The sequence below is a fragment of the Theropithecus gelada genome, chromosome 4 (assembly GCF_003255815.1).
Source record: "Theropithecus gelada isolate Dixy chromosome 4, Tgel_1.0, whole genome shotgun sequence".
Taxonomy (NCBI): domain Eukaryota; kingdom Metazoa; phylum Chordata; class Mammalia; order Primates; family Cercopithecidae; genus Theropithecus; species Theropithecus gelada.
Window position 1 is genome coordinate 160237405 of NC_037671.1, and position 24219 is coordinate 160261623.

The 24219-nt window shown below is 37.9% G+C and overlaps 1 protein-coding gene and 1 long non-coding RNA gene across 4 annotated transcripts in view; one reads left to right on the top strand and one right to left on the bottom strand.

Annotated features, from left to right (window-relative positions):
• The window catches only part of AHI1 (Abelson helper integration site 1), a 209378-nt gene extending 205055 nt beyond the window's left edge, over positions 1-4323 (bottom strand). Inside the window, exons 1-3 of one of the 3 annotated variants that reach the window (XM_025383908.1) lie at positions 4137-4274; positions 3742-3803; positions 2384-2468 (exon numbers count right to left, since the gene is read on the bottom strand). The gene's annotated coding sequence lies outside the window, so the exon portion shown is untranslated. Of the gene's footprint in view, positions 1-2383; positions 2469-3741; positions 3804-4136 lie in introns of all 3 variants that reach the window. The other 2 variants (XM_025383910.1, XM_025383909.1) reach the window with 2 other exon arrangements.
• A 615-nt stretch (positions 4324-4938) lies between these two features.
• The window catches only part of LOC112622924, a 196794-nt gene continuing 177513 nt past the window's right edge, over positions 4939-24219 (top strand). The window contains exon 1 of the long non-coding RNA XR_003119055.1: positions 4939-5044. This is a non-coding gene — a long non-coding RNA (uncharacterized LOC112622924). The remainder of the gene's footprint in view (positions 5045-24219) is intronic.

A 24219-nucleotide genomic window follows, 5' to 3' on the forward strand; every position in this document is an offset into this window, starting at 1 on the left:
CTAACTACGTCAGTTAATTTAGGGAACGACCATGTGGTACCCAAACGAAACAGACATCACTAAATCCATGGAGTAAAAACTCCGATACTTTAGTGATAGGAGCCTGTATTTACTCCTTCTAGCAGTTGTGAACCTAATAACTCGTCTTCTACTTTCTAGTCTATATCAAATTAGAAAGAGAAGCTGCAAAGGCAAGCACAATGACAGCATCCCTGAGAGCATGTAAGTAGAAAAATCAAACAAACAAAAATTTAATATTTATACTACTTGACGGTCATCTAACAGGCAGGGAAAAAGCTGAACAATATTATGACTATGATTCATCAAAAAAAAAGCCTGCCGGGCATCGTGATTCATGCCTGTAATCCCAATACTTTGGGAGGATGAGGTGGGCGGATCACTTGAGGTCAGGAGTTTGAGTCCTGTCTGGCCAACATGGTAAAACCCCATCTCTACTAAAAATACAAAAACTAGTTAGGTGTGGAGCTACTGGGGAGGCTGAGGCAGGAGAACCGCTTGAACCTGGGATGTGGAGGTTGCAGTGAGCCGAGACTGCACCAGTGTGCTCCAGCCTGGGTGATGGAGTGAGATAGTATTTTGGAAAGATTAAATAACTAATGAAGAGGCAGGAGAAAGAATCGGAGGTGATTCCCATGTTTCTAGAACTAGAATAGTAGGTTAGTAGTAGCATTAAACTGTAATATAATGCAGTACAGGAGAGTAGTTTAAAATCCATGTCCTAGAATTAGTTTCCATAGTCACTTGTGTGACTTTTGCTTCCTCATCTGTAAAAACACTCTACCAGTGCCAACTCAAAGGGTTGCTGTAAGGGTTAAATGATTTACAACAGTACCTCAGACAGAAGCAGCAACAATAAATGTTAGCTATAATTATAACAGGTACTTGCTAGGGTGCAGTCACTAAGCTTAGTGTGGGTCATGTTGAGTTGGGTATCTGAAGGGCACTGAGCAGCTACAAGCATCAGCTTCCATTGTCAGATCCTTGGATCCAAATACCAGTTCTACCTGCCAGCAGATTCATCTCTAGGGACATCAATTTCCTAATCTTTCACAATAATAAATCACTCAGTGTTTTTATAAAGATTAAATGAGAACATGCAAGTAAAATACTTGGCACAATGCCTAGCACATGGCAAACCCTTCAAAAAGAACAATTGTTATTACTGTCACGTGTGTGTCTGTGTTTATGTATATAATCATATTATGTTTATTAGGCAATCTATTAATCCAGCAGGGAGACCCTAGGCTGAAGATTTGGGAGTTATTTATAAATATGATAGTTGCAAGAAAATAAAAAGCCAATGAGAATCCTGAGAGCCCACAATATAAAGTAAAATCAGGGAGACAGGTAAAAAACTGGGAGACAGAAGCATTACAGAAGGAAAGAGTTTTAAAGGAGATGTAGCCTATATACTGTGTGGCATCAAAAGGGGCTGGAGGTTTTGAAGAAAGTCCACTGAATCTGCAAGAAGGAAGTCACGTGTGTCAAAGCTGTTTATGGAGGGGCAGAAACCTAGCAGGCTGGGGCTGAGGGGTGAATGGAAGGTGACCCCTGTAGAAGGGACATGTAGACAATTCTTTACAGAATTCTTCCAACTGTCTTTCCACCACCCCTAAAGGCACTGACATGAGACAGTAACTCTGGGACAAAAACACTGTGGAAGGATTATGCTGTTTGTTTTAAGATTGTTTCCATGCCACTATCACCTTACCCTTTTAAAAAATAAATCATCATCTACACAGCAATCAGTGTAATTTTCTAAAATTCAAATGTGACGGTGTCATTTCTCTGCTTAAAATTCTTCACTAGCTCCCAATCACATACTGAAAAAAATATCAAGTCCTTACCATTGAGGTCCAAGGCCATTTATGAAATGTCCCCTTCACACCATACACTGTGTTCCAGCCATGTGAAACTACCTCCAGGCCTTCACATGTGCCACGTCCTCTCTTGCTTTTGTATCATTACACATATATCCCCTCTCCTGAAAAATGTCCTTCCTCCTTTGTCACTCTAACAAACTCCTCATTATCCTTTGAAGGCAAGTATCTTCTCTAGAGAGCATTCGCACCTTGAAGGGCAGTGAAGCACTTCTCTTCTATGCTCCCAGGGCGCCTGAATCTTTGTAACTCCCTCTACCTCAGCCCTGAATTTTCATCCTGGTTAAATGTTCTGACTCCCACCAAACTGCTAGCTTTGGAGGCCACGCCAATGCTCTCTATAGTTATGTATCTGCCACTATGAAAGAAAAGAGGAGAGAGGAGAAGAGAACACACAAGAAGCAAAGCAAAGCAAAGCAAAGCAGTAGCAACGGTCCTAGAGTAAAAAAGACTCAGGTTTGACCTCCAGTGTCACCACTTACTGATGTGTGGCATTGGGTAAGCTACTTAATTTCTAATCCTTGGTTTTTCCTTGTCTGGGAATTTAAAATGGCACCTGTTTTAGTACTGCAAGGAGAAAATACCAAAAAGCAAAGTAATGAGTACACTGCAATAAAATTACTTTATGTCCAGTATTATTGTATTAAAAATAAGTAATTATTAATAAAATACATAAATCATAGAATTTACTGTTAATAGTTTAATACACAACTGAATAAATACTAATATTATTTAATAACACAGCAAATACATTATAAAAATCATCTCTAATTTTTTTTTTTTTTGGAGACAGAGTCTTGCTCTGTTGCCTAGGTTGGAGTGCAGTGGCACAATCTCAGCTCACTGCTGCCTCCGCCTCCTGGGTTCAAGCAATTCCCCTGCCTCAACCTCCCTAGCAGCTGGGACTACAGGTGTGCGCCACCACGCCCGGCTAATTGTTGTATTTTTAGTAGAGATGGGTTTTCACCAACATTAGCCAGGCCCGATACTGAACTCCTGACCTCAAGTGATCCACCCACTCTTGATCCTCCCAAAGTGCTAGGATTACAGGCGTGATCCACTGCGCTCAGCCATCTCTAAATCTTAATGTGTACTACAGCAAACATATGATAGAATTAATGACTAATATTTAATTAGTAACATTATCTGCGAAAATTCAGGTCGCACTTTAAAAGACACCTCCGAATCTTATATATTCCATTATTTTACAACTTCTCCCTCACAAACCCTTTCACAGGAGCTTCTAAGAGATACTATGTAGGAAAATTAAATGGATTACATTTCATCTCATTTTATTTTACAGACCACCTGATTATCAGCCAATATGTGACTCAATATCAATGGGAGAAAAAATTGAGAGGCTTGATAATTCCCTCTTTAACCAAATGTTATCGCAAGGGAAAAAAAGACAAACAAAAATCCTGTACACAAAATTCAATGAATAGATCAACAAGATTCTTCATAAGTACACAAGATTCTAACTTCATAAATAATATTCTTCATAAACAAGATTCTAAGTATGGTTTAAAAACACTTTTGGTATTTTAATTTTTTCAAGCATTCTTTAAAAAATTTCCCAGAGTACTCATAAGAAGCAATCTTCCTCCTAACCCAAGCAATAACAGCAACTGCTAATGCAACAGGTGAAAAAACTGTTGGCATCTCTTTCTCAAAAGGGAAAAACTTTATTTTCACATTAGATGTTTTCACAGGAATGCCAAACGCAGCACAACCTTTGATAAGGATGCTTAAATGGTCTACATTTTTATTCTATTTTTATGCATCTCGAAACAACCCTATTAATATAATCTGGCTCTTATAAGTTTAACAAATTGATCACCTTTTCTCAGACGTAATTAAGTAGGCTTTGACAGGTTGAAGATTCAGCCCCAGGATGACACTCTAAAAGGAAATAAACACACTCAGTACGCATCTGATTTAAAAGCATTTAAACAAGAATCGGGAGTAGGAAAGGCAAAGATTGAATTCCCTATCAGAACACCATGCTCAACTCTCCGGAGACACCGAGACCAGTGAAAGAAGCGGAAAAGTACGTTGAGGACTCCGGGAAATCGCATTCCTCCGGGACACCCGGCCCACGCTCCCCGGTCAATCCGCGATCAGCCCCCGCGCTCTCGGACTCCAGCAGCCCCAACACGCCGCCACGGAGAGGGCCGGGCAGGCCGAGCACCCCGGCCCGCGCTCCCGTCACCAGCGAACCCACGAGGTACTTACGGAGAGGAGGAGTAGGCAGAACCGTCTGTCCCGCCCAAGCCGACACCCGGAACAGTGCAAATCGACTCCCCCGCGCCCAGCGGCGCGGGCGCTAAGTGAGGCGGCCACGAAGCCACCTTACCCGCCAGCGACCCGGGTTCGGAGAGCAAGCCACGGCTCTGTGCCGCAGTGCGGACAACTCGCGGCCTGCTGACGTCAGCGCCTGCCTACACCGCCGTTCCCATGGCGACCGACGCGTCTCGCGCGCTAGGCCCGGACCGCGGCCCCGCCCTCGCCCCCGCGCCGCCACCGCCTTCGCCTCCGCCCGGGAGAAGGGACCGCGCGGCGCCTGCACCGGGGCCCTCAGGCTGTTGGTGGGCGCGCGCTTCGGGGACCTTACGGGCCTCCAGCCTCCGAGACCGTGCGAGCGGGAAGGGAGTCGGAAATGCGCGGGTGCTCCCACAGAGCTTGAGTCTTCCCCGCCCTCACCTCCAAAAATACTCTTTCCGCCTTAGAATTGTAGCAAGCGCAGGGAAAAACTGACGGGGCAAAGGAAAACTGGGGAGGCTGTTATGGAAGTCGCCCAAAATAAGAAAATGAATGAATGAGGCAAAGAAACAGATTTGTCACTCCCCGCGCGGTCGCGCCCACAAAAGAAAACATGATTTTAAAGCGTGGAAAATGAAGTTGTACTACAGACAAAATCTTAAGAAAAAATTATGCACGATTCCTTTAGAGCTATCTCCCTGTGTGTGGAAAACAAAAGTTAAAACGCCATACTTTTCTGCACCTAATGCTCCCTCCCACTTTTCTGATTTCTACCGCAGGCGCCATCTTCAGCTCTGAGTCACCAGGGCTGGAAAAATACTAGTTGCGCTACTCGTGGACTCATGAATACACGCCATTTCCTGTACCTTCAGCCACGCGCTGTAACCTGTTGCTTCGTTTGTACAGAGAGAGAGTTTATGGAGGCCAGCTTTTCCATTCTCACTGGCATTGCCACACCTTACAAACTATATCTCTATGCCATGTGCTTCCCTAAATCCTTTGAGGAAGCAACGAGAAAGATTACTAATCCGCTGTGTACCAAACTGAGCTGTTCAACTTTGCATTCTAAACCTACTCTCCTAGATTTCTATCTTGCTGTAAGCCACCACTATCTTGCTGTAATCTTGCACTATCAAGTGTCAAACACTTGCTCCCAGTGTTTTAGTAAGAACTGTAGAGTATCCTAAATGCATCTTATACCAAAGCATATTCATTCTCTCTTTTTAAATTCCTCAGGTGGGCGCTTTACCAGTCCTGTGACTCCAGTTTTGACTCTTAAAATTCCCCACACTGCTATCAGAATGTCCTGACTAAAAATGTAAATCGGATAATGGCTCTCTCTTGCTGAAAATTCTTGAAAGGCAACCTGTAAGAGAAAATGATTACTTTGCCTAGGATACAAGATGCTCCATCTCCCTGACTAATTTCATCTCTCATTAGCTTATTGTTCCAATTTTATGCAATATTGAATCGTGTGTATCATGCAGTTTTATGCAACATTGAATTATGTGTACTATGAAAAACAATCCATAGCCTTGCACGCCCTGTCCTTACACATATTGTTCTCTCTTCCTGAAAATTCCTCCTTTTACACTACTGCATATCACAGTCAAATGTTGTCCATCCTTCGAATCTTAAGCAGGTTGACTGACTCCTTCAAATACTCCTACTCCTTATTAGACTTTGGATATTCATTCCGTATATTAGACTTTGCATACTCATTCTATATTTTCATAGTTTACATTGTATTTTTTCTATCCCCAGTATCTACCACAGTATCTATGAAATAGTTGGCATTTCATGAACATTTGTTGAATGAATAATGGATAACATATATTGAGCTCCTTCTAGGAGCTATGCATTGTAGGTGTTTTATGTACTTTTCATTTGTCCTCACAACTGCATTTAAGTACCCGCTTTTCCAAAGGGAAGTTATGACTCTGGCTGCTCATTCTTAGTAGGGTTTTAGTTTCAGAATACAATTCCCAGACTTGCGGATGTGTAACCCTGTTATCATCTCTTGCTTCTGCCTTTACAGTAGCATGCAGAGGTGCAGTGGGGTGGGGAGGTCAGGGAATATTTTGTAGCAGAAGTGACATTTAAGCAAAAACCAAAATAATGTGTAGAGTTGTCCAGGTTAGGAAGGGTTTCCAGGTAGAAGAAGGTGGCGTATAGTGTTCACTAAAAGAAAGTTTGGTATAATACAGAACTAAAAAAAAAAAAAAAAAGTTCAAGTTGGCTAACTAAAAGGTAGAGAATGAGTCTAGGGTCTTTTGGAGGAAACAAAACAAGATAGTTAAACAGGCTGTGAAGAGACCCAGACAGTACTGGTCAATGCAATACCACTGTAGAATTTTATGGAGTGAAATTCTCAAATTTTAATATCATAAAGATAACGCTGACTGCAGGGTGGAGAACAGACAGGAAGGAAGCAAATCTAGATCTGGGAATACCATTTAAGATGGCGTTGCTGTAAGCCATGTAAGAGACAAAGGTGGTATGGTCAAGGCTAGGAAAAATCAGAATGGAGAGAAATGGATCAGTTCGAGAAATTTTTAGGAGGTAAAAATGTCAGGACTTAGTGATTGATTGGATGGAAGAATGAATGATAAGAAATAATAAAAAACGATGACCAGCTGTTTCGCCTTCCCCTTGGCAAGTAAAGAGGTGGCAAGCATGAAAGGGGAGTGAGGAAATAAATATGTTGGGTCTAATGGGAGCCAGGTTTCTCACTGACAGAGAAGGAAGTTACAAATTGAGAGAGGAGGAATTCCACAATGACCTTTGTGGTGATGTTGGATTGGAATTGAATATGTCAGTGTAAACCTATAGTTTTCAATATATACATAAACACATGTAGAAATAAATATAGAGGAAAGTCTGTATAGGTGTGTGCATATCTATCTATTATGCTCTTCCTAGCTGTATCTGCTGAAAGGGTTTCAGAGTAATGGTATGCTAGAAGCAATGAGCACATGTGCCTAAATCTTGGTTTCTGAACACTATTATTCACTAAAAGTAACTGGGTCCCTTGGAGAAATGGTTGATTTTAGAATAGGAGCCTGAAAAATCTTGTTGCACCAGAAATTAAGGAAGTGAACACAGAAGGAAGAAACATATCAAAAGGGCACAAAGCCAGCGTGAAGGAGCCCCCATTGGCCACATCTGGGTCAATCTGAGCACCAATATAATGTTAATGGATTATAGTCCGCTGAATAAAATAGGAATATTTCAGCCCATACTAAAATGAATAAACGATTTTTTTGAAAAATCAGGATAAAGAAAAGCTCTTCCTTACATAAAAATGCCAACTATATGTAATGAATGTAGACAGTGTTATAAGTAGAAACATCGTTATTTGGCAGTCATGATAGTAACAGTGGATTCAGACAAGAATCATCAGTGTATGCTAAAACTAGAAGGTGAGAGTATTAAGAGTCATGTGATTTTTATATAGTCTCAAAGCATCTCCCCAGCAAATACTTATTAATTACACAGAAAAAATTAGAAACTTGACAGTGTAGAAATCTGGCACTGGTGAGCAAAGTTACCATCAGCAGTCATGAGACAAATCAGCATCGGGTATTTCCTGGTTAGAGGCACTTAGAACACACTTCTGTGACATTCCTGCCAAAAATGTGTAATCCAAATCAATCATAAGGAAAAATCAGACAACCCAAATGTCCCAAATTAAGGTACATTCTACAAAAGAATAGACCTGTACGCTTCAAGGATCAAGGTCATGAAAGACAAAGGAACAACTAAAGAACATTTTTAGATTGAAGGAGAATTAAGGTGCATGACAACTAAGTGGAATACATGATTCTGAATTGAATCGTTTTGCTATAAAGATATTATTGGGACAACTAACAAAATTTGAATGGGGTCTCTGGATTAGATGGTAGTATTTTAACAATAAGAATTTTCTGATTTTGATGACCATACTCTAGTGACATAGGAGATATTTTTGTTTTTAGAAAACACATATTGAAGTATTAAAGGTAATGAGGCTTCATATCTGCAACCTATTCAAATGGTTCAGGAAAAAAGGATACATAAATACTGTAAATAAATATAAACGTAAATAGCTTACATAAAGAAAATGATAAAGCAAATGTTAACAGGAAATTTGGGTGAAAGCAGAAGTTCTTTATACTATTCTTGCAATTTTTCTGTAAGTTTATAATTATTTTAAAACTATAAAAGAAGTTTGAAAGGTCCCGAGGTTTCTGGCTCAGGTAACTGGGTAGAGAATGGCTAATCAGTTAACAACAGAAAGTCAGGAAGAGCAAGCATGGAGGAAAAGATGTTTAGTTTCAATGGGATGTATGGAGTGGGCTGTTCAGCAGGCAGTTGGGTATATACTAAACATATTAATAAGCCCCATTCAAGCTGAATAAAGCAGATATGTTGTTTTAGCTCTCATTACTCAAGAGTGCAAGACCAAGAGCACTCTGCTATCCTAGGAGAGGCAAACAATTAAGAGTGGTAGTATGGTAATAATTATAAAAATTGGCTGAGTATCCATGAAAAAAATTTGCATATATATATACACATATGTATATATAGTTGGTTTATATATATACATATATGTGCCTATATATGTATATGTGTGTATATGTGTGTGTATATATATATAAATTGAATTGAACCATTTAGGAATAAAATAGATTTAGGGTATTTGACACATTTAATAAATAATGAATAGTGAATTTCTTGAATAATATAATACATAAATGTGACTGATGTGCAAAATATTTAAACCTCTGTACAGGAAGTGCATTTACCAATCAGAACAGATGTTGGCTTTACTGTTTGTATTAGTTTGCTGGGGCAGCCATAACAAAGTACCACAGATTGGGTGGCCTGAACAACAGAAATTTATTTTCTCACAATTCTGGAGGCTAGGAAGACTGAGGTAAAGATGTCTGAAGGGTTGGTTTCTTCTAAGGACTCTCTTTTTGGCTTGTAGTTGGTTGTTTTCTCCCTGTGTCTTCACCTGGACTTCCCTCTGCACCTGCCCGTATCTTAATCTCTTCTTATAAGGACAGAGTCATATTGGATTAGGGCTCACCCTAATGACCTCCTTTTAATTTAATTACCTCTTTAGAGACTCTGTCTTCAAATACAGGCACATTCTGAGGTACTTTAAGGTTAGAACTTCAACATACGCATTTGGAACTGGGGCATAACTGAGTCCATAACACTACTGGAGAGGGTTCTGGAGCCATAACAGATGGAATGAATGTGCCTGGTTTGGATTCTGATTTACATAAACCAACTATAGAAAAACATGTTTTAGGAAATTAGATTTTTTGTCATGGGCTAAATATTTAGAAGATATTAAGAAATGTTTATTAATTTCATTAGGTAAAATAATGGTGGTGTGGGTATGTAGCGTATGACTTAAGTACACAGAATAGAATGATAAGGTGTCTGGGATTTGCTTTAAAATATACTCGTTTTTTTTTTTAAAGGTGAGAGGAAATGACACATGTATATCTAAATTTTGATGGTTGTTGAAGCTGACTGATAGGTAACTAGTATTTTATTATACTTTTTCCTTTGTGTGTTTGGAAATTTTTATAATAAGCAGGAAAAGTAAAAGTAAGAATATACGTATTATAGATAAATTTGAAATACATAACAATCATGAAAAAAAGGAAAAAAATACTCAATACCACTACCCAAGAGAATCTCAATTAACTTTTTTGACAAATTTCATTTCAGTCTGTTTTCCATGCATATTTTAATTTTGGTCATGTTGTGTGTAAAATGTTTATTTCTGCCTACTTAAATGAACATTATAATGTAATTTCATTTCCACGCTATTACAGCAGTGCCACCTTACCCATGGGTTTGCTTTCTGAAATTTCACTCAACAAGCTTGGTTTGAAAATTTTTAGAGAGAAAACGAGAGATTACATTCACGTAATAACTATTATTACAGTATATTGTTATAAATACTTTATATTGTTATTAGTTATTGCTGTTAATCTCTTATTGGGCCTAATTTATAAATTAAACTTTATGAGAGGCATGAAAGTTGATTATAGAAATTGAGTCATTCTTGTCATACCCAATTAAATCCGAGTGAAGGGCCCAGAGAAAAAAGCATTTGGGGCATATAGCATCTGCTCCAAGAATTAAATTTTCCACAAGCCCAGCTACTGAAACTGCCTGTTATAATCTGAAATCAGTTTTATCTGATAGCTACTGAAATAACCTGCTGTGACACTAAAATTAGTTTTACCCACTACCATCACTCACCAATCAGAGCTTGCCAGCTCCCCAAAACTTGACTAGTGCCAATGAACTTTCTTTCCAAAACAATGGGTAACATTTTTACTTTTTATAAAACCTCCAACCTTCTCTTTGTTTTTCAGACATACTGAAGACCACCCATTCTATGTGTATGCCTAGAAGTGCACTTCTCATTTCCCAAATAAAATGTTTGAAATGTAGAAATTTGACTCTGTATTTTATTTGACATTGAGAAAGGCATGCAAGTATAGTAAATACAGGCTTTGCTACTACCCGCAGTTTCAGACATCCACTGAGGATCTTGGAACATATCCCATTCAGATAAGAGGGAGATGCTGTATGTATCACCACTTAATCGTCACTGGAAATTCTAACTTTGTTAGTAATGTTCTTGTGTGCACGTGGAAAAATTTCAAACAACCATTCAGATATTCATAATGTGGTAGCCGAAAGTCAGCCGTGATTTTAATCATTGATAGTCTTCTGTACATTCTTTCATACTTCCGTTCATGCATATACTAAATATACTAAATTATAAAGACAACTTCTTACTGCAGATTTTGTCCTGTCACCTTATTTTTGTCCTTTATCATGTATTATTATTCTAGAAGGCTTTTTATGTCCGTAACATACATCTACCCCATTCATTTTAATGGCTTTATGCTATATCACTTCTAATCCAAAGTTTTTTTTAGCAATTATAGTAAAAACATCAAAAGGTGATATGGTGGATTTTTAAAAATAAGGTACTTTTCTTATGGGTCTCTCATATTATTATTTCTTCCTCAGCATCTTGTAGATTTTTTGGGTGCTATTTTGAATGCATTCACTTCTCATTACATTTTCTGACTGGTGATTGCACATTTTCCTGCTTTTCTTCCTTCTAGGGATCCTTTACTAGTTTATGCGTATCTCCTTGACCTCTTGATATTGGAATGTCCCAGAGGTACGTTCCTGGACTTCTCTATCTACACGTACTCGCTCCGTAATTTCTTACAGTTCTATAGTCCCACTGTCATGTAGACTACTTTCAAATATATCCCTTCTGCCCATTCTTCTTCCTTGAACTTCAGAGTCATAAATAACTGCATATTACATGTCTCCACTTAGATGTCCGACATATTCTCAAACTTAACTTTTCTAACATTGAACTCCTCATCTGCCTCCTCAAACAAACCCCACTCTCTCCATCTCAAGTAATGGCAACTCCATTTTTCCGGTTACTCAAGCCAAACGCCAAATGCCTTGGAGTAACTGTTAAATCAAGTTTAGCCTAAAACTGCCTCCTTACATATTTTAAATTCAGCCTCAATGTTTCTCTGTACATCTTAAACTATAACAAGTAGAAGGGTAACCAGATGTAGCCTACACTTGGGCCAATCTCCAAGTTTTGGCCAATCAAATGTAGTCAACTATTCGAACCATGTTCAAATAAGGCAAACACCAAGTTGTAACCAATCCAGTTGGTTCTGTACGTCACTTCTATTTTCTGTACCTCACTTTCCTTTTTCTGTCCATGAATCTTCTACCACATGGCTGCACTGGAGTCTCCGAGCCTACTCTGGCTGGGAAGGCTGCCTGATTTGCAAATCATTCACTGCTCAATTAAACTCCTTTAAATTTAATTTGGTTAAAGTTTTTCTTTTATCATAACCTTTAACCTTTCTCCTTTTCTTATACTCCATATCCAACCTATCAGATTAGTATAGGTTTGAACCCAAATCCTATGAAAGAGAGGACATGGTTATAATTTTGAGGGAAGATTTTTTTTTTCTCTACCTGAACTTTAGCCCCTACAAACAAACTTCCTTGTTTCTTTTTGCTGCTGTAGTCTTTTAAGGGTTTCACTTTTATGCAAACATCTCAGTTGTCACACTGAGCAAGGCCTTGAATCCTGTGTTTTGGGAGGCCATTGCATTCTAGGACTACATTCCTGGCATCAGCAAATGCCCCTCTAGTAAAAAAGCGCTCAGCCCCTACTTTCCACTCTTGTTTTAGTTCTTTCTTCTCTTTGGGTGCCCGAGGAATTCAATGATGCAATTTAGTGAGCATTTCTAGCTGGTTTTCAGATTGTTTCTTTTTTTTTCAGAGTATCTTTGTGATATATTGGGAAAAGAGGAATTCCTTCTCTCTCAACTGTTAATACATGTTGAAAGGAATTTTATGAGTAATAGTAATTGCTTTGTAATAGTGATTGTTACTCAAATTTAGCAGATGACTTACTGAAGTAATTAAACCTTCCTTCTACCCTTTCTGTAGGTGACATGCCACGAAAACTCAACCTGTATACATGGGTTAGGTAGAACCCACTGAGCTTTCCATAGTGGATAAAACTGTCTGTAGATTTGTTGTCTGTGTATAAATACCATTTTATTAGGAAAATGTTTTGGTTTAGGTCTCAGAAAGCCCCATGAAAAACAGGAACTGCTGCAGAGACTAAGGGGAAGAGTTAAAAAATAGTAATAATTTAAAAATCCATTTCAGCATGTGATTAATTCAGTTGTCTAAAGCAAGGAGCACTAGATGGCAGCATATCAATATGTATCGTTACCTGTGCCTGAAAGACCACATTTTAAGGGTGTGTAAAGCCTCATTGCTGTTTTACCATGCACCGGTTTGCTATCCTGAACTATTTAATTTACTGTTTAATCTGTCGGTTTAAATGTATAATAGTTGATGAGATGCATTTGACACCAGGTTTCAAAATAGAGTCTCTAGATTAATAAATATACTACAGGATGGTGCCGGTACCACCAGTCTGTCTAGCAAAATATACAAGAATTCAGAGCCCTTTCCTGTCATTAAAGGCCATCCTCCAGATAGCTTACCTTTCATCTATGATAAGAGGTCCTCTGGTTGGACAAAAAGCACATTTTGGACACTCATTCCTGTCTTGAGTTTCAAACCTTTTGTGGCTGCTAATATTTAACTTTTCATCTTACTATTCAAATGGCATCTCTTTACTAGATCAGAAACCAGTTTCGTATCTCTTACTAAGTGTGAAAATAGGGCCTCCCAAACCCTGTTGTAGGCCTTCTTCTCTAAAGGACTGACGTCAGATATCTCTGTCACAGATGAGAAGGGAATTTCCTTCTTATCACATTTGATTGTATAATTAGTATTTAAAATGTAAAAAAGAAAAACTGAGATCATTTATAATTTTTTTCTTTTAAAATGTTTAGAATAAATTATTAAAGTGCATGTTAATAATACAGGAGAGGGCTGGGCACAGTGGCTCATGCCTGTAATCCCAGCACTTTGGGAGGCTGAGGTGGGCAGATCACTTGAGGCCAGGAGTTCAAGACCAGCCTGGCCAACATGGTGAAACCTCATTTCTACAAAAATGCAGAAAGTTAGCTGGGTGTGGTGGCGTGCGCGTCTGTAATCCCAGCTACTCAGGAGGCTGAGGTGGGAGGATCGCTTGAACCCAGGAGGCAGAGGTTGCAGTGAGCCGAGATTGTGCCACTGCGGTCTAGCCTGGGTGACGGAGCAAGACCCTGTCTCAAAATAATAATAATAATGATAATAATAATAAATAGATAAATAAAAGGCTTACAAGGGAAAATGCCAAATTCCTGCTTCACCCATTCCTTGCCACAGTCTTATTCCTGAGACCAAGTTGTCTTAAATAGCTTCTGTTTTTGTTTCTTCTGGTGATTACCCATCCCTTATCACTATTTCTTGATTCATCAGTTTTAAATATTGTCTTAATCTATTGTGGAGAGAGAGGGACAATGATTTAACTCATCAGCATTGCCTTCCACCGTCCCTATCCACTTCTTCCCAATAAACTCATAGAAAGAGACAGAGCAGTATAATAGATAAGAGCACAGACTCCAGAGTCCTACTTGCACCATTTGCCGGCTGTATGATCTTAAGCAAGTTACTTAAGCTCTCTGAGCCTGTTTTTTCTCATGTGTAAAATGGGGACAATAATAGTCAATTCCTCGGAGGATTATTGTGAGGATAAATGTGTCATAAATTTAAAGAACTAAACAAGTGTTACTGTTACTACATTTAATTTCTCTTTGCATGTTTAAATAACGTACTTGCCCCTTTGTTTTTGAGCCACTGTATATATTATCTCTTGATACCTCCCATTATAAGAAGATATTGGCAACTTTATTGTTCCCTTCGCTCCCCCACTCTTCTGAATCTTAATCTCACTTTCATATTTTCCATCTCTAACTGCTTTTCTATTCTCTGGGAGATTTTTAAAAACTTAATCTTCTAACCATATATTGAAAATTTTACTTTAGCAATAACGTAATTTCTGACAGTTTTATTTTATTTCTAATGTTTAATTTTATAGAATTTTAAAAATTCAGCATTTTATTGACTATTGTGTTAGAGTTCAAAGGACAAAAATGACCACACCCATAATTTGGATAGGGAAGATAACTGTGAACTGAGTGAAAGATGTACTAACTACTGAAAGAGAACTCTAAAATATACTGAGGTAGTAACTGCAAAAAGTACCTGCTACTCCTAGGACTGAGGAAAAATTGAATAAGGAAAGAACCTGGAATCTCCAGAGGCTGAGATTCAGGCCTGAGTGGGCATGGTTGCCACAGGAATGCCCCTCTGCTGCTGTGGGAAACACCGGAGGGACCCGTGCATGCCTGACAAGAGGAAAAACACCAGAACAAAAATGGCCTCTTGATCATGGCGTGTGATCCTTTGGATGTGCTGTTGAATTTGGTTTGCTCGTCTTTTGTTGAGGATTTTTGCATCTATGTTCAACAGGGATATGGGCCTTGTCATTTCTTTTCTTGTAATGTCCTTGTTTGGCTTTGATATCATGCTAATGCCAGCCTTGTAAATGAGCTTGCAAGTGTTCCCTCAGCTTCAATTTTTGGAAGAGTGTGACAAGTGTTGCTGTTACAGTAATACCAGTGAAGTGAAAGAGCTTTGTGCTTTTTGTTGTTGTTGTTAGGAAGCTCTTGATTACCGATTCAATTTCCATACTCGTTATTGGTCTTTCAGACTTTCCATTTCTTCATAATTCAGTCTAGGTAGGTTGTATGTTTCTAGAATTTATCTCTGTCTTCCAGTTGATCCAATTGTTGGCATCTAATTGTTCATAGTAGTCTCTTAGAATCCTTTGTATTTCTGTGGTATTAGTTTTAATGTCTCTTCTTTCATTTACAATTTTATGTATCTGAGTCTTCTCACTTTTTTCCTTGGTTAGTCTAAAGTCTTGTCAATTTTGTTTATCTTTTTAAAAGATAAGCAATTCTGAGTTTTGTTAATCACTTCTATTTCTTTTCTGGTATCTTATTTATTTCTGCTCGAATCTTTATTGTTTCCTAAATTCTAGTAATTTTGGCTTAGTTTGTTCTTTTTCTAGTTTCTTGAGATGTAAAGTTAGATTGCTTATTTGAGATCTTTCTTTCTTCTAAATTCTTTTTAAAGCAGGCATTTATCTCTATAAACTTCTCTCCTGAAACTGATTTTGCAGCATCTCATAACTTTTGGTATGTTGTGTTTTTATTTTCATTTGCCTCATAATTTTTTACATTTCCTTTTTGATGTCTTCTTTGACCTATTGGTTGTTCAAGGGTTTGTGGTTAACCTAAATGTCTACTGACAGATGAGTGGATAAAGAAAATTTAGTATGTACATATGATGGAATATTACTCAGCCTTAAAAAAGAAGGAAATCCTGTCGTTTGTGATAACATGGATAGACCCAGAGGGCATTATCTGTGAAATAAGCTAGACACAGAAAGACAAATATATATGATCTCATTTATGTATGGAATCTAAAATAATCAAACTTATAGAAGCAAAGGATTAGAACAGTGGTTTCCAGGGATTGAGGGAAGGGGGAAGTGGGGAGGTGATGATTAAAGAATATAAAGTTTCAGTTATGCAAAATAAATAAGTTCTGAAGATCTGCTGTGCAGCGTAGTGCCTATAGCTAAAAACACTGTATTATATACTACAAATTTGCTAAGGGGGTATATCTTATGTTAAGTGTCCTTATAACAAAAAAAAAAAAAGGAGTAGAGGGCAGAAGAAATTTTCCGAGGTGATGAATATATTTATGGACTTGATGGTGGTGATGGTTTCACAAGTACATATTTATTCTCAGACTCACTGAGTTTTATACATTATGTATGTATAGCTATTTGTATATCAATCGTACCTTAATAAAGTAGTTTGAAATAAAATAAAATTAAAAACACCTCCTCCACTTCTGATCTCACAGTGTTCAACCTTGCAGTTTCTTCTCCCAGTGCCCTCTATTAACGGAGCCTACATGGAACCAGCCAGCAAAGACTGGTTCCACTGTCACAACCAGAGAACAGAGGATGGGTTTGGAATTGAAAGGTAATAGATTATTAACTGGCATAACTATCTGTGAAAATATTCAATAAATACACTGCCTTCCTTTTTCGTTTCCTTCGAATCCTTGAATTATTTCAACTTTCTCTGTGGACTTTTTAATCTTGGTTTATCTTTACTGGCCTCTCTTTAATTCTGGAGACTTTAAAGAATGTCCAGGGTTCCTTAGTTACTTTGTTAAAAATAAGGGAATGAAAAGTTGATTGTTGTGGGCTGGGCTTGTCAATTGATTAACTTTGCTTTAGGGTGTTTGGATGGGAAACAAACATACTGACTGACCGGCTTTTCTCCATAACATGCAGTTTCTGTAGAGAAGAATCTTCCTGTGTTTTGCTAGAGTGGTGAATCCCTGGGTACCCATTTCTTGGGGTAAGGGAGTTGGGGGCAATTATAGCGAACACTAATTTTCAATTAATACCTTCATTTTCTGCTATATGCTTCCACTTGGTGTTTTCTGAGCTTCTCTGTATTTCTGCAAGGCCAATTTACTCAGCTTCCGTAGAAACCATGCACATTAATTTCTTGTGGCTACCTGTAACACATTGCCACAAACTTAGCAGGCTTTGGAACAACAGAAATGTATTCTTTCACAGGTCTGGAGGCCAGAAGTAAAAAAATCAAAACTCTGTCAGCAGCATAGAGTTTTGACTTCTAGCCTCCAGACCTGTGTGGCCCTCCCTTCAGAGGCTCTGTGGGGAATATGTTCCTTGCCTTGACCCGCTTTTGGTAGCCGTTGACATTCCTTGGCTTGCAGTTGCACTCCAAATCTTCACCTTTGTCTTCACAGGCCCTTCTCCTTGTCGATGTAATCTGCTCCCTGCCTCACTGTTATAAGGACAGTTATTGTTGAATTTAGGGCCACCCAGGAAATCCAGAGTGATCTCACCTCAAGACCCTTAACTTAATGATGTCTGCGAGACAATTTCCAAATAAGGTAACATTCACAGGCTGGGGAATGAAGACATGGACATGTCTCTTTGATTACCACTATTCAACTCACTACGCCGCTCCTCTAACTACTTCATCTCTTTAGGAAATTTGATGACATTTCTTGTTTGCTAATGGCCTGCTTTCTGTCCTTTTTATTCTTTATTGATTTTGTGTATTTCTCTCTCTGGCTCTCTCTCTCTTTCTCTCTATATATGGAGAAACACACACACAGATACACACATATACAAAGTATGTATAATAACGAATATTTATACACACACACACATATATAAACAAATATAAAATATATGTGTATGTATATAAATATATATAAGCGTGTATGTGAACGTGTGTGTGTATCCTTTATAACCTTTTACTGGGTTACTAGGAATAAAATAATATAAATGTGTGTGGTTTGTCCACAATCTTGACTTTCACATATACAGTTTATTTCAAAAGAATTTTTACTAGGTAGTCTCTGAATAAAATCAAATTAAGCTAAAGCCTGGGAAAGTACAGAACAAATAAGCTACGTTGTGTAAAAGAGCTTAATTTAATTAGTAGCTTATATCTCTCTCTCCTCTCTCTCTCTCTCTCTAGCTCTTGCCTCTTAGTATTTTCAACCTGTTCTGTCATGATGCCATAAATATTCAAATCCTTCATGTTTCCAGGGTAACAATAAGCATTCGGCAGTTTATCTGACACCTTCCATTTAAGATAGAAAAAAAAAAAATAGAAAGAAAATATCATTAATGTATGCAGGGCTGACCATTATGACATTTGGCTGACTGTTATCTTTACAAACACTTTATCTTCTTTCCCATGGTTCTGGCTGCAATTTTCTGACCAGTGATAGTGATAGGTGGCATATATGCTGCCCGCTTCTCCAACTTGCTCTTGTCCATTATTACTAATTGGTTATATAATTCATTTTCAGTAAGCCTGGATATAGGTTCAGAATTATTTTCTATACTATATTAAGCAGGCATAACATTTTATTGGAGCTGGCATATAAATTGAAAATTGCTTGCTGTATATGCTCCAAACTTTCTACCTCATAGATCTCATGACTCGAATATATTTTACCACTATAGTTTTCTCCAATTGTTATTGTTTTGTCGTTGCTTCTGCTCTAACCAAGCAGTTAGAGAAGGCAGTACAATATAGTCCAAAGAGCACTAGATTGGGTGCAAAGAAAGCTTGAGTTTTAGTTCTATATTAATTACTTGTGTTATAGTGGATAAATTATTTATCCTTCTAGATCTCAGTTTTCTTGCTAAGGCAATAAGGCAATTGGACTATGGTAATTCCTAAGATACTTTCCAGCTCTAAAAACTTTTAATATACAGCAGCCAACTGGATATTTCCACTTAAATGTTACATCATTACCCAAAATTCGACCTATCAAAAAATCTTAATTCAATGATCTAAAAACATCTTTGCTCCTTAGGTTCTGTGTTTCTCGTACTTTGCACTCTAAATTCAAAATCTTTTAGTCACGTTTGCTTCTTGTCTTTTATTTACCTTTGATAGTTTATCTATTACCAAGTACTATAAATTCTTCCTTAAGAAAGGCCTTTGGCTCTATCCATTACTTTGTATATCAGCTGTCACTACTCTGACTCAAGAACTTATGTTCCTGATTAACTTGACCTTTCACCTCCCTTGTTAGCCTTATTTCTAGATATTTTATCCTTTTTGTGGCAACTGTGAATGGGAATGCCTTTCTGATTTGTCTTTAGGCTTAGCAGTTGTTGGTGTAAAGGAATGCAGCTAACTAGGGAGGTGGAAAATCTCTACAATGAGAGCCACAAAACACTTCTCAAAGAAATCAGAGATGACACCGACAATGGGAAAAACATTACATGCTTATGGATAGGAAAAATCAATATCATTAAAATGGCCATACTGCCCAAAGCAATTTACAGAATCGATGCTATTTCTATCAAACTACCAATGACGTTTTTTCACAGAACTATAAAAAACTATTTTAAAATTCATATAGAACCAAAAAAGAGCTTGAATAGCCAACATAACCCTAAGCAAAAAGAACAAAGCTGGAGACATCACAGTACTTGACTTCAAACTATACTACAGGGCTACAGTAACCAAAACAGCATGGTACTTTTTATAAAAAGAGACACATACACCAATGGAACAGAATAGAGAGCCCAGAAGTAATGCCAGACACCTACAACCACGTGATCTTTGACAAAGCTGACAACAACTAGCAATGGGGAAAAAGCTCCCTATTCAACAAATGGTGCTGTGATAACTGGCTAGCCATATGCAGAAGATTAAAACTGGACCCCTTCTTTACACCACATAAAAAACTCAGCCCATGATGAATCAAATACTTAAATGTAAAACCCAAAACTACAAAACCCCTAGAAGACATCCTAAGCAATACGACTCTGGTAAGAGCAACAAGCAAAAATTTCATGATGAAGACACCAAAAGCAATTGCAACACAAGCAAAAATTGACAAATGGGATCTAGTTAAGCTTAAGAGATTCTGCACAGCAAAAAAAAAAAAACAAAAACAAAAAAACAAAAAACAACAACAACAACAAAAAAACAACTATCAGCAGAGTGAACAGACAACCTACAGAATGGGAGAAAGTATTTGCAAACTATGCGTATTACAAAGGTCTAATATCCAGCATCTATAAGGAACTTAAACAAAATTACAAGAGAAAAACAAACAACCCCATTAAAAAGTGAGCAAAGGATATGACCAGACACTTTTAAAAAGAAGACATACATGCGGCCAATAAGCATATGAAAAAAGCTTGATATCACCGATCATTAGAGAAATGCAGAATGAAAACTGCAATATCATCTCACACCAGACAGAATGGCTATTATTAAAAAATCAAAAAATAACAGATGCTGGCAAGATTGTGGAGGAAACGGAACACTTATACACTGTTGGTGAGAGTGTAAATTAGTTCAATGACTGTGGAAACTAGTATGGAGATTCCTCAAAATCCTAAAAGCAGAACTACCATTCTGTGCAGCAATCCTATTATTGAATATCTACCCAGAGGAATATAAATTATTCTGCCATAAAGGCACATGCATGTGAATGTTTATTGCAGCACTATTCACAATAGCAAATACATGGAATCAACCTAAATGCCCATCGGTGGTAGACTGAATAAAGAAAATATGGTGCCTACATATAAAGGAATATTATGCAATCATAAAAAAGAACAAGATCACGTATTCGGTGGGAACCTGGATGGAGCTGCAGGCTATTATCCTTAGCAAACTAACACAGGAACAGAAAACCACGTACTACCTGTTCTCGCTTATAAGTGGGAGCTAAATGATGAAAACTCATGAGCACAAAGAAAGAAATAATAGACACTGGGTGGAGGGTGGGAGGAGGAGGAAGAGGGGCATAAAAGATAACTATTGGGTACTGAACTTAATACCTGGGTGATGAAATAATCCGTACAACAAACCCCCATGACGTGAGTTTGCATATGTAACAAATCGCTCCACATATCCGAACCTAAAATAAAAGTTTTAAAAAAACCATCATATACAGATCATTTGATCATCTGAAATCTTTTCTTAAGCTTCTATTAGTGAGTACCAGTCTGTTGCTTAGAGGACTTGGAGTCGTGCTAGAAGTTATATATCATATACATATCATGAATCAACTATCTATCCTTGGAAAATACTCAAATAAGTATATTATAGTGTATGCATATGTAAAATGAGATAATAATAATTGTAACATTTTTTAAGTACTTATTATATTCCAGGCACTGTTCTAAATGCTTTTCATATATTAACTGAATAATCCTCACTGTCCCATGAAGTAGGTCCTAATTACAGATAAGAAAACTGAGATACAGGGAAACTGAGCAAGTTGCCCATGATGGCTCATAATGAATGGAGACAAAATGTTTGAACTCAGGCAGTTGGATTCAGAGCCTGGATTCCTAGTCACTGCACAGTGTCAATGCCTGACAAATAGATCTTTATGAACATTAACTGTTATATTAATTGCTGTCCGTTTTATCAACTAGATATCCATTCCATTCTCTCCACAGTCACTCATCATGTCTTAACTGGATGATGCAGAAGTCCCTGGAAACAGAAGGTCTTACCCTTCTTTATCTTTCTCATGGCTTTCCAAGGCTCTTTATCATGTTACTCTCCTGCTCAGAATTCTTTAATGACTTGCCTCAATGACCAGATATATGTGATCTACAATGAGACTCCCAGCCTCATCATTCCTTTTTCGTTTCCTCCCCAGAAGCACTATACTTTACGAAGCTCCTCCAAGATGTCAGTTCCTCTCATGTTTAAAGGAGAGTTACGCCATATGCTCTCATAATCATGCATATTTCCTTGTCCACTTGCCCAAATCCCATTTCTCTTTCAAGTCTCCTTGTAAATATCACTTCTCCTTTGAAGGAGATTCAATTCTGGATTCCCCAGGGTAGACTAGGTATTAATACTTATGCTATGCCCTAATAGCCTTTGAACACACATGCCACATACATTTATATATACGACAAATGCTGGTATTTTATATCTAGTATTTTATAAGCACCTTGAGGATACTGCTGATGGATATCTGTCTCAGTTGTTTTGTGCTGTTATAACAGAATATCTGAGACTGGATAATTTATAACAAAACAAATTTATTTCTCACCGTTCTGGAGGCTGCAAAGTCCAAGGTCAAGGTGCCAGCAGGTTCGGTGTCTGGTAAGGACCTGGTCTTCATTTCCAAGATGGCACCTTAAACTCCATATCCATGCCAGAAGAGCAGAAGAGAGTGAACCCATTCCCCAGTCTTTTTACAGTGGCATTAATTCATTCATGAAGGCGGAATCCTCATGACCCAAACACCTTCCTTTAGGCCCCACCTCCCAACACTGTTGCATTAGGGATTAAGTTTTAACGTGAGTTTTGGAGGGAACAAAAACATTCAAAGCATAGCACCGTCCATCTTTGTATTTTCAGTATTTTTCACAGCACTCTGCACAGAGCAGGCACTAATTACTGTATACCTTAACTGACTTTCATTCTTTCCATACCACTCAGAAAACATCAAAGCCATAGAAACTCAAAGTCTCCCTCCCACTAGGTTTTTATTTTAATCAGTAGTTCTCAAAATTTTAAGAAACGGGATTTCTTGGAAAAATTCAAAATATTTTGTGGAGAAACCACAACTGGGTCTACTAATAAATGCTGATATCTAAGTACTGAGCTAATTCTAACAAAATAAAGATGTGATTAAACTGACCTAGACCAACTGTGATACTTGGCTGGGATGGCAGAGAATAACAAGAGAGAACAGAAGAAGGTGCTCTTGGGCTGACCACTGGTTCAATATTCCTAGGGTGCCCTTGCTGCCCAAAAATAATTACCATGTTCTGGGCTTTGTTCTATGAGTTATAGCTACTCCTTTTTTCCCACTGGAGTTTCTCGCATCTGAATCTCCCTCCTTTAAGCCTTCTTCACCCTATTTATAAAACTAAACTTCTGTTTTATCTCCAATCTCTTGTTATTTATTTATTTATTTATTTATTTATTTATTTATTTATTTATTTACGTAATCTCAGACCTCTTACAGAATTGAGCCCCTGTTGTGTTCTTTCTAGCCTCTTTTCTGTAAAGCTACAGAAATTCTTGTAATCTTAGCCTAGTTGCCAAGTTCCTGCCTTTAATGGACACACTATCTAGAAAAAGAACTTCAGATTGCATGCATTGATAATAGCATAGTGGACGTGTGTGTGTGTGTGTGTGTGTGTGTGTGTGTTTTCTGCCCAGCATCCCTTTCTTGTAGTTTTGGTAAAAATACATTCATTTTAATATGAAAAATAATCCCCTCACCCTCTTCCATTGTGTGTGGTCTTAGAGGGGATGTCAGTGAAAGAGCCCTACCCAAGGCATGGATGGACACTTGGCCTAAGCAAGAACAATCCATTACTTCTCTGGAAACCAAATCTGGAATGGTCTCAAACAGTTAAGATGTTAGTGATGGTTAACCATCTTTAGAGAGCTGCCATCACAATAACCATCACTAACCATCTTAACTGTTTGAGAATTGCAACACCTAAATTTCTTAAATATAGAACTTAGCCCAGAACATGGTAATTAACTGTTTAAGATGGTTAGTGATGGTTAGTGTGTGCTGGCAGCTCTCTAAAGAGACTATTCATTAATCCTGAATACCAGATTATTGTGGTCGTCCTGTTTCCTGTAGTATTCTACTTAATGCTTGATTGTTTAGCTTTTTATTTAGTTCTGTGAAAGACCCCATACTTTTCCAATAAATTATTTTTTGCGCCCTTAAATTAGACAGGGTTGGTTTACATTTTAAAACCCCAGTTGACAATTGTAAATTCCTTGTTGCAGTGCTCTCTCAGCAGTTGGGACCTGGTCTTGGAATCTCAGTGTCAACGATGATGAATCATCACCACTAACAAAAACATTATCTTTTATTGAGTTGTTAAATTGTTTCTACTCTTCCCAAGACTGGGAAC